Here is a 12,237-nt window from a genome sequence, read left to right as displayed (position 1 = left end):
TTCATAGGGTCGCGATGAGTTATACTCTATGGTATCTAACAACAGGGAGACACTAAAGTTACCTGTGTCTAAAGGATACTCTCAATGGATCTTGAGTACTGTCTTGCTGGGAAAAGCTTTTCTCAGCTTAACTGGGGAACTAGATCCCCAAAATATATACCTTAATCACTTCTCATGAGACAGAGGTTGCTTTGTAGGCATACCTCAGAGATACTGTGGTTTCACAATAAAACAGGTTAGACAAATCTTTGGGAGGGGGGTGATTGTGTTTAAACTACTTTGTACTCTATTGTATATAATAATGTTTTTGTTGAGTACTGTTGAGCCAGAACAGACCCATAGCTGACCCTCCAGAGGATTTTCAGTGGCAGTAAGTCACACGGGAGGAGATTGCCCATCATTCTCCTGCAGAGCAGCTGGTGGATTCAAACTGTGTACCTTTTTATTGGTAGTGCACTACCTTACCAGTTCTGACTCCATGGTACACAACAAAAAAAAAGAAGCCACCAAAGCTCCCTAATATATACAATAGTGTGCAATAGTTGTATGAAGTTGCATCAGAACTAACTCATAGCTGATCCACCAGTAGGTTTTCAGAGGCTGTAAACTGCACAGGAGGAGATTGCCCATTTTTCTTAGAGCAGTTGGTGGATCCGAACCATGTGCCTCTCGGTTGACAGTGCAGCTCCTTACCACTAATCCACCAGGGCTCCCTTATGTGTGCAATATCATTATGAAAAAAGTTCTGAAATATTGTGAGAAATACCAAAATTTGACAAAGAAACATGAAATGAGCACAAGCTGTTGGAAAAATGGAGCAGACTGACTTGCTTGACTCAGGGTTGCCACCTTCCTTTTGTAAATAAATAACGTCCCCCCAAACAATAAAACCCAAATCCACAGTATCTGAGAATCACAATAAAGCAAAGTGTGATAGATAAAACATGGTGTGTTTGTAGTACTGACTCGCTGTACCTCAGGATTTTGTGATATAGGCACTTCCGGTGTTGATTAATTTCTTGTAAAAAGAATTTAGTAATTTGTGACCTTCAGCGGGTGACTGAAACATTCCACATCTCAGTTTCTGAATACGTAACTGCCTCATTCTCCCTCTGTTGTCAAGCTAATTCTGATTCCCCAGGCAGAAAGCCTATCTTTCTCCCACAGAGATTAGAAATGAGGATTGTTCAGTTAGTAGAGCTGCACTTATTTCACTCACCTTCTCCCACATCTGTAAAGTGGGGTTCAGTCCCTACATCAGAGAGTTGTTAAGGCTCAGATTAAATAAAGCTCACATCTACCATCAAGTAGGAATCAACTCACAGTTGACTTTCCAGCAGGTTTTCAGAGGCAATAAATTGTACGGGTTTCTCCTGATAGTGGATTCAAACCACTTACTTTGGGGTTGAGAGTAACTCCTTACCCCTAAGCCACCAGAGCTCCTCCATTAGGTAATAGCAACATATAAAGGTAAGAAATTCCTCTTGTTATGGCTGAGGTACTAAGAGGTAGTCTTTAGAGTAACCCAGGGGTCATATTATTGTGCCAGAGGAAGATATCTGTTATCCGGGTTTAGCATTGTGGCTTGTGATAAACTGACAATGGCAAACACCCAAGGAAACCAACCAGAATACTATTTTACCTAAAAGGAAAATATATTCTCTTGTTAGTAGTCAGTGTGATCCTGCTTGAAATGAGCAAGTAATCTCAGTTTGCCTTGGCTTTACACTTTTCTGGGTGCTGCAATTTCCAGTCTAAATTTCCACTCTTTGACGAACAGGGAAGCAGATCTAAAGAACAGCTGCAGGTTCACCTTTCACTAAAGTTTGAGGCTAGGAAACAACTAAGAGATTGATTGCCTAGTCTTTAGCCTAATCATGGGAGAAAGGCAATTTCTTCCCCTGTAATTTATAGCCTCTGAAAACCCAATGGAGGGTCACCAATGCACCAGTTCTGACTCCAAAGCAATGAGTTTGAGTTTTTTGAGTTGGCCTAATAACACTTTCTCTATCAGAAATTGTGGTGGTCTAGTTGTAAGAAGCTGCCCTGCAATCCCAAAGGCACACAGCTTGAATTCACCAGTTTGGATCGGCCAGCAGCTCTGTGGGCCGCCAGCAGCTCCAGGCTAGAAGGTTAGGCAATCTTCTCCTGTGTGATTAACTTCCTCAGAAAACCCGCTGGAAAGGAGGGGAGGGTCAGCTATGGGTCAGCTACGGGTCAATATTGGCCAACTAACTGAAAGAAATTAATGTTTCTTCCCATTTCAGAAAGTTGATCCAACAGAATGTGGAGTTTATTGAACAATATAAGCTCTGGTGGCCTAGTGGCAAGAAGCTATGCTGCAATCCCAAGGCCAGTGCTCAGTGCTCAGTAGAAAGAATGGGCAATCTCTTCCTGTGTGATTAACTTCCTCTGAAAACCCATCGGAGGGTCAGCTATGAGTCAGTTCTGACTCTAGAGTACACAAAAACATCATTAATATTACATGCAAGCAAAACACTGATGAAAAGAATTAAAAACAACTAGACAGTACCTAGACAAAACTTCCAGACATTCAAGCTGGATTTAGGAGAGGCTTTTGCACCAGGGATACTATTGGTATAGCTAACATTGAGAAGAATGGGAATTCTAGAACACTTAATTGTTCTCTTGAAAACTATACCTGGACCAAGAGGCTGTTGGGCAAACAGAACAAGGGAACACCACATGGTTTAAAATTAGGAAAGGCATACATCAGGGTTATATAATTTCTCCATATCTATTTAATCTGTATGCTGAGCAAATTATTTGAGAAGCTCAATTCTATGAAAAAGAATGTGGCATCAAGGTGGGAGAAGACTCATCAATAACCTTCATCATGTGGATGACACACCTTGCTTGCTGAAAGTGAGGAGGACATGACATGCTTGCTACAAAAGGTTAAACACTGCAGCCTTCAATATGGATTGCATCTCAATGTCAAGAAAACAAAAATCCTTGCCACTAGGCTGATAGGCAACATCATGATGGATGGAGAATGGATTGAGACTGTCAAAAACTTCATCTTGCTTAGATCCACAATCAATACAATTGGTACTGTCAGGAGATCGGGAGATGCATTGCGCTGGGGAAGTCTGTAGTCAGGGACTTCTCCAAATTATTGAGTCATGATGTCAGTTTGAGGACTAAGGTGCATCTGATTCAGGCCATAGTCTTTCTGATTACTTTTTATGTATCTGAGAGCTGGATAATGCATAAGGATGACAGAAGAAGAATTGATGGCTTTAAACTGTGATGTTGGAGAAGAGTACTGTACATCCCATGGACTGCCAAAAGAACAAACAGATACGTCTTGGGAAAGGTGCATCTAGAGTGCTCCTTGGGGGCAAGAATGGAAAGCTTTACGCTTCTTACTTTGGACATGTTCTTAGGAGAGGCTATTCCTTGGAGAAGGACATCATGATTGAGAAGGTGGAGGCACAGCAAAGGAGAGGAAGACCTTTAACCAGCTGGGTTGATACAGTGACTGTGGCAATGGGCTTGAGTGTGTCAGAGATTGTGTGGATAGCATGGGATAGGACAGGGTTCAGATTGTTCTTAGGATTGTTATGAATCTTACTCAATTGGACAGAACCTAACCACAACAGGGTTTTTCTTTCTGGAGCTTTCCAAACATCAGTGTTTAGAATCTAGTCCGGACCTTTGCCAATGAGGCAACTGAGATTCTACATCATAAATAGGATAGAGCAAGCCAAAGGAAACCTGGAGAAGTTTAGGTTGTAAACAGTAAATTTCACCAAATGGTTTATGAAAGTCATTGAGATTATGCAAAGTATTTTTTTGTATTTGTATGTTGTGAGGAATAATTTTTTATCTTTCTAATAGGAATCTTATATATTTTTAGGGTTTATTTGGACAAAATAAAAATAATTTAGGATCATAATAAAAATATTTTACTTCACGTCACCTTAAGAACCTTGGAACACAGGCTTTCCATAAAGCTTGTTAAACTCAGATTAAATTGTGTTGTCATTTTTCTACTGGCCTTTTTCACAGCTCTTAAGTATATTCAATCATGCATACCTTTTTTTCCCACAGTTAACCCACTGTCACCTTGCCACATACAACATATAGCATCTTCACTAGATGCTGGAAACTAGGAGCAGTGGTGTACTCAGTGCACAGCAGAAACCAAACACACTAACATTAGGATAATCTATGGAGAGTTTATGAAGACACTAGTCACAAAGATATAGTTCGAGTAAAGGAGAACCACAGAATATAGTACAGGAAGTCAAAATGAAAAGAAAAGATTGAAGTTGTCAACTATTTCATCTTACTGGGATCTCTAATCAATACGCATGAAAACAGTAGTCAAGAAACCAAAAGACATATTACACTGGGAAAATCTGCTGTGGAAGGTCTCTCCAAAGTGCCAAAGAGAAAAGATTAAAAGATTAAGGTGCATCCAATCCAAGCCGTGTTAATTTCAATTACTTCCTATGTAACTGAAATTTGGACAATGAATAAAGATGACAAAAGAATCAATACTTTTGACTTGTGGTATTGGAGAATAATAATGAATATACCATGAACTGTCAAAAGTAGTGGTAAGGAGTTATGCTGCCAACTCAAAAGCAAGTGGTTCAAATCCACCAGCTGCTCCTTTGGAGAAAGATGGACAACCTCCTCCCATGGGATTTGTTGCCTCTGAAAACCCACTGGAGGGTCAGCTATTAGTTGGTTCTGACTGGACAGTATATAGTAACAGCAATAACAGACAAAAGACCCAAGTCTATCTTGGAGGAGGTGCAACCAGGATGCTTCTTAGAGGCAAGGATGGTGAAGCTTTTTTGCACATACTTTGAGCATGTTGTTTTGAGTGGCCAGTCCTTGGCAAAAGACATCTGGCTGGGGAAGATTGGGGGTCAGGAAGGTCCTCAGCAAGATGGACTGACAGAGTGACTATAACAATAGACAATAGCATATCAGAGATTGTGAGGATGGCAATGGATAGGGAAAGGTTCAGATTTATTGTTCATAGGGTCTCTCCCCATGGGTTGTAGTCAGCTTGATGGCACAGTATAACAACAGTAGCAATTTTTTTGTTAAAAATTCTTTTTCTTTTATATTGGCTTGGATATAAAATTCATATACATTGTGTTTCACTTGTATACATTGTGTTTCATGCACTGTCCTACCAGCACAATCATTTTCATATACTGTATTCCAAAAAATTAATCACCACTGATCCATGCCCACACTTACCCCATCTTTTCAGGTCCCCAGTGGATCTCTCCCAACTCCTTCACCCCCTCCCTCTGCCCACCAAACTCTGCAAGATTTCCCTGCTGCCTCTCCTTGCCTCCCCTTCTCTCTCTCTCCTTTTCCCCCTTTGGAATTTTGTACACATCTTACTAATAATCCTTCTATCTTTACAATAATGGTCTTATGCAGTGATTGTCCATATGAGACTGAGTTGGTTGATGCTTCCTGGATCATTCAATATTTTGCCTATAGATAATATCCATCAGTATTGCAACTTGAGGTTTGATTTTGTTTTTTCAGTTATTTGAACTTGAGCAATACTGAGTGAGTTCTTCCCATTTTATTCTCCAATTCCAGTTATCTGCACATTCTGTTATAACACTTCTGTATTCTCGAGCTGCCCTTTGAAATCTTTTGTTCAGCTCTTTGACTTCAGTGTTTCTCTCCTTCGTTTTGACTTGTTGACACTCTAGTGACATTTTCAGTGTCTTCTGTCATTCATTTTGGTATTTCTTCCTCCTCTGTCTTTATAATGACTTTTTGCTTTTTTCATAGAGGATATCTTAGACATCAACCGATCTGGTTTTTGTTCATTAGAGTTCAATGCCTCAAATCTAGTCTGGAGATGATTTTAAATTCAGGTGGGATAGACTGAAGGTCATATTTTGGCTCTTGTGGATTTGTTTTCATTTTCTTTAGCTTCAAATTCAACTTGATGGTCTGTGCTCCAGTCAGCACTTACTTGCCCTGGTTTTGACCACTGATACTGAATTTTTCCAACAATTCTTTACACAGATGTTGTCAGTCTTGATGCATGTGCACTCCACCATGTGGGATCCATGTATAAATTCACCTTTTGTGTGTTTTTTAAAAGGTATTCATGACAAATTACTGAACATAAAAAATTCAGTCAGTCTTATTCTGCCACCAAGAACATATTTTCTAACTACCATTCCTTCCACATTGTTTCCAACTTCTGCATCTAGTCACCAATAATTATTAATGCATGTTGGTTGCATGTTTGGTAAATTTCAGGCTGCAAAACTTGGTAGAAATCCTTAATCTCCTCCTCTTTGACTTTAGTTGTTGGTGCATATATTTGGATAATGGTCTTATTCACCGGTCTTCCTTGTATGTGTATGGATAGCATCCTATCACTAACAATACTGTACTTTAGGATAAATCTCTAAATTGTCTTTTGCACTATGAATGCAACACAATCCTTCCTCAGTTTTTTATTAACCAACATAATAGATCATTTGAGATTTCTGATTCAAAATGGTCAATGCCAATCCATTTCAGGTCACTAATGCCTAGAATGTCAATCTTCATGTTCCATTTCCTTTTTTACAATTTCCAATTTTGTACATTCATACTTCATACTTTCCATCCTTCAATTATTAAATAATGTTTTCAGCTCTTTCTGTTCATTTTGAGTGAGTTTAAATCTGGGCTCCACTTCTAACACTATATTCCTTTATGATTCATATAATTTTTTGAGGCCTGTTATTTCAGAAATGGATGACCAATCCTACTTCCTTGTCTGTCTTAAACTGGGAGCTCTGCTGAAACCTGCCCACTATTAGTGACCCTTCTAGCATCTGAAATGTCTCACATACATTTTCCCCTCTTCATTCTTTCTTTTTATTTCTTGCAATTCATTTTTTTCTTTTAATTTTACACTGGTTTACCTACAAAGTTCATATACATAGCCCCTCACACTGGATCCCCCCACACCTCCGCAACCTACCCCCTCCAGCCATCAAACTGTATGACCCCATGATTAACTCACGCCCCTGCTCATCCCACCCCTCTGCTCAACCACTCCCTTAGACCCTCACACATGCTCTACTAGATATCTATTTCTACAATAATGATCTTATACAGTATTTGTCCTTATGGGACTGAGTTAGTTCACTTAGTACTGAGTTAGTTCACTTAGCATAATGCTTTCTAGTAGGTAGTGATTTACAAAATCATTGCCCCTGAGTGCTGTGTGCTATTCCATCATGTGAATGTACCATAGTTTCTTAATCTATTTGATTGTGGTTGGATATTTGGGCTGTTTCCATGTTCTTACAATGGAACAGTGGAATTTTTACCATCCACAATCCAGAACACATGAACAAGAAGTTACTGGAACCAGAAACAAAGATAATTATAACCTTGAGGGCTGTTATAGTGGACCATCTAGTCGGAATTGACCCACGCACAGTTGGACTCTCTGGTAGGCTTTCAGAGACAGTGAATAGCATTCTCTCACAGAGCAGCTGGTGGCCTTGAACCACGTGCCTTCGAGATTGCAGTGCAGCATTCTACTACTAGGCCACCAGAACTCCAGTGATATTTGAGGAACATAAAGCAATGTGAGGTGACTCTACAGAAAGTTGTGGTGGATGTTGTCAGGTGTCCTTGAGTCAACTTCTACTCTTTGTGTGTACAGTAAACTGAAACCCTGCCTGGTCTTGCATCACCCTATCTTTGCTATGACTGAACCCATTGTTGTAGCCACTGTGTTAACACATCTAGGTGCGAGTCTTCGTCTTTTTCAATGACTTTCTATTTTTTAAAAATTTTTCTTAATTTCAATGAACATTTACAGAGATTGTGGATTTCCATTCATTCATTGTTGCAATTTTCTCCCCACCCACCCCACCCCCACCCCCAGTACGCTCTTCTCCTTGAAAAGCAAAAGAAAAAACTCCTTCATTGGTATACAATCCCCCCTGCACACCTCCACCCCCACCCCGAGTATACTCCACTCTGCAACCCTCATTCCGAACTCTTATGATAATCATAATGCCCTAACATATACTACTTTTAAACTGTTATCTCCCTCATCGGCTTCAATGCTTTCTATTTTTACCAATCAAGAAATCCTTACTTTGACTCAATAGTATTTTTATTCCTCCCTCTGCTATCCTGCTAGGGCTTCCCATTGGTCAAACCCAACCAGAAACCAGAGAGCCCAGATAGCTCCAGGGCAGAAAGCAGTGTGAATGGTCTATTACAGAATAGATAAGGGGAAAGAGATGATATCTTGCAAATGTTACTAATTCATTGTTCTATGGGGTCAGGTAAAGGGTATGTTATTTATTTTTACCGAATTAATGTAACATTGTCCATGTTAAGAGCTACAGGCTAGTAAGCCAACACCCTCCACACAGTTACTGACGGAAAAAATGTCTCATGATCATGCCTAGAGTTAATAAGATTTGGTAGTTAAGGACAGAAGACCATACTTCTTTGCCAGGGCATATATTATGGTTATGGTAAATAGATATTTTCCTAGTTGCGCTTATTTTGGATTACCACATAGAATAGTGCTCTTTACCTAGTAAGTATCCAATAAATGTTCATTGATGTGTGAAACTTGAGAGACAGGCCTATCTGGATTTGATTCCTTTAAGGTTTAGCATTTCCACATTTACAAACCTTCTAAACACCCTAAACAGATGCTAGAAACCACCACGCTGAAATAGAAATGACATAGGATTTTAAAATATTATTTATTTTGGAGCTGCCTAGGAATGAAAATACTTGAATTATCCAGCCAGAGAATAGAGCTTCTCTGCTAAAGAAACCAATTGAAGTCCTGGTCAAACAAAAGTGATTGCTCAAGGAAGCTCTGGTGGCCTACTGGCAAGAAGCTGCCTTGCAATCCTGAGGGTGCCATTAAGAATCCACCAGATGCTCTGCTGGCGAGGAAGGGGCAACAACAAGGGGGGGAGAAAAGAAAAGGTAATTGCTCTTTTCTACTGTGTTGAGAGGCATGGGAATTGCTACCACAGCCAACTCCAAATTGGGCTTTTAAGAAAAGAATCTTTGACAGCAAAGCTGTCCTTTTATTTTGAATTCAGACATTGAACATTGACTGATACTTAAAATGCTTCTTATTGATCTTTACAAAACACAAAGACTACTTGAAATTTAAAACAAGCTACCTGGAGGCAGGGCTTTAAACATTACCACAACCACCTCCAGTGAACTCCGCAAACCATACAAATTTGGAATCATTTTTATAGGCAAGAGTGCCCTCTTCTGGATAAATTTTTGATGGCTTGGGATGCCCAATGAGTTCTGAATTAATCTTAATAATTGAAGCAAAGAATCTTGTAGGCTCTACAAGAACTAGACATATTCTTTGAATATGGTGGGGTGAGAAAAGCCACTGTACATTGACAAGGTATTCAACAAAATTGACTTTGGATGTTTGGTATTTGTGCATGACAACAACATTGGATTAGATTGGAGACCAAATCAACAAGCATAAAAGCAATGGGAGTGTATACTGTTCTACATGTTTTCATTTATGGACTTCTAGGAGCTCTGGTGGCCTAGTGGTAAGAAGCTGTGCTGCAATTCCAAAGGCACATGTTTCGACTTCATCAGCTGCTCCGTGAGAGAAGGATGGGAAATCTCCTCCCATGTGATTAACTGCCTCTGAAAACCCACTAAATGGTCAGCCATGTGTTGGTTCTGACTTGACAGTTATTATGTGCTGTCAAGTCACCTGCGACTCATAACGACCCTATGTCCAACAGCCCTAAATCCTGTTCTATCCTGTGCCAATCTCACTGTCTCCACCACGCCTACCTGCATTACCCCAGTCACTGAATCAATCCACCGCATAAAGGCTCTTCCTCTCCTGCACTGTTCCTCCACCCTTCCAAGCATGACATCCCTCTCCAAAGACTGATCCCACCTTGCAACATGTCCAAAGTATGTCAGATGGAACTTCAGAATCTTTGCCTCCAAGGAGCAGCCTGGGTTCACCCTCTCCAGGACGAACTTGTTTGTTCTTCTGGCAGTTCATGGTATATTCAATGTTCTTCTCCAACACCACAGCTCAAAGGCATTAACTCTCCTTGTAGCATCCCTAGTCATTGTCCAGCTCTCTGATGCGCAGCAAGTAATGGCAAAGACCATGGACTGTATCAGGTGCACCTCAGTCTCCACACTGACATTGTTGATCCTCAGACCTTGGAGAGGTCTAATTAATCTTTTAATTTCCTGGGTGCTGGTACCAAGAATGTTGATTGTAGAGCGAAGCACACTGAAGCTGTCAACAATCTTTATCACTTCACCATCTATCTTGATGCTGCCAAGTGGCCCAGTGGTGAGAATCTTTGTTTTCTTGATGTTGAGCTTTAATCCATATTGAAGGCTGCAATACTTGACCCTCTGCAGCAAGTGCTTCAGGTCCTCCTCAGTTTCAGCAAGCAGGGTTGTGTCATCTGCATAATGCAGATTGGTAATGAGTCTACCTCTAATGCTGATGCCACACTTCTCTTCATAGAACCCAGACTCCCGGATAATCTGTTCTGCATATAGATTGAAAAGATATGGAGATAGGACACATCCTTGATGCACAATCTTTCCAATTTTGAACCATGCGGTATTTCTTTGCTCTGTTCTGATGACTGCCTCCTGGCCCAAGGATAAGTTTCACATAAGTACAATCAAGTGTTCTGGTATTCCCATTCTTCTCAGAATCAGCCACAGTTTGTTGTGATCCACACAGTCAAATGCCTTCGGAATATCAGAATTTAATTCCTAAGTGATTTCTGTATTTGGAAAGATTTATTAACAGATGATAAAACCATATTTGGCACACGTATTTGGCACTCCTTGAGCTCTGGTGGCCTAGTGGCAAGAAGCTGCGTTGCAATCCTGGAGGCATATGGATTGTGGCCACCAGCTGCTCCATGGGAGAAGGATGGGGACTCTCCTCCCACTTGATTAATTGCCTCTGAAAGTCAGTGGAGGGTTAGCTATGGGTTGGTTCTGACTCTATGGTACACAACAACTACAACAACAACTACTTGGTAATCAAAGTATTAAATAAACAAAGTAGCTCATACATTGGCCTTGTGGGAAAACCATTAACTGTATCTGACTGAAATTCATCATAAGGCAACTACTAAAGCAACTACATCAGAGAATAATCAGAGTGGTAAGGAACTGAGCTGCCTACACAAAGGCACACAGCTTGAATCCACCAGTTGCTCCAAGGGAGAAAGATAGGCAATCAACTCCCATGAGATTTGCTACCTCTGAAAACCTTCTAGAGGTTCAGCTATTGCTTGGTTCTGGTTCTGACTTGATGGTACACAACCACAATACTCAGAGGTAAAGCAGAGTCAACAGCATTAAAGTCCTGGAATAGATTGTGTTCCTGTACTTCAAAAAATAGAGTAATGCCGGAGATAGAGGATTTAAGAAACAAAAAGATATAGCTGCACATTCAATGGCAAAAATGTTAGGAGATCCTTTCTGTGCCAAAGTATCCAAGCTGTAAAAGGTGAGAGGGAAAGAATAAAAGAGCAAACATCTCTGGACTTAGTATTAGAAATTATAAATCAAGAAGTGACCTCTGTATGTACACCATGTAGACAAATCTGTGGGATATAATTTGGTGTTTTCAATTAGTATTTTCATGTATGTGGCATGAAAAATAAAGCTAAAATTTGCAACAGCTAGCCTTGAGATCAACAGTAATATTAGATAATTATCATTGTTTAGACACTAAATGTTACCACCACTATAGACTTTTGATTTTACATTATTTTAGAGTAGAAAAATTTTCAAAATCGTTTTGTACTTTATATGCACCTCAATTTTATTACCCATATTGTTAATGCTTCCTACTTTTAGCATGCCCTGGACTCTCTGAAAGCTACATTTATTTGGAAACATTAGGAATATTATCTCACTAATCTGTCACTAATCTGACTATGCAAAGGCATTTGACTGTGTGGATCATAATAAACTGTGGCTGACTCTGAGAAGAATGAGAATCCCAGAACACTTGATCGTTCTAATGCGAAACCTATACTTGGACCAGGAGGCAGTAGTCAGAACAGAGCAGGGTAACACTGCATGGTTCAAAACTGGGAAGGGTGTACGCCAGGGATGCATCCTATCTCCATACCTTTTCAACCTATATGCAGAACAGATTATCTGGGAGGCTGGGCTCTATGAGGAGAA

The sequence above is a fragment of the Elephantulus edwardii genome, unplaced genomic scaffold (genome assembly GCF_000299155.1).
Source record: "Elephantulus edwardii isolate Elephantulus edwardi_28Jun2011 unplaced genomic scaffold, EleEdw1.0 scaffold00083, whole genome shotgun sequence".
Classification (NCBI taxonomy): Eukaryota; Metazoa; Chordata; class Mammalia; order Macroscelidea; family Macroscelididae; genus Elephantulus; species Elephantulus edwardii.
The sequence above is the reverse complement of the archived record's forward strand: the minus strand, read 5'-3'. Positions refer to the sequence as shown.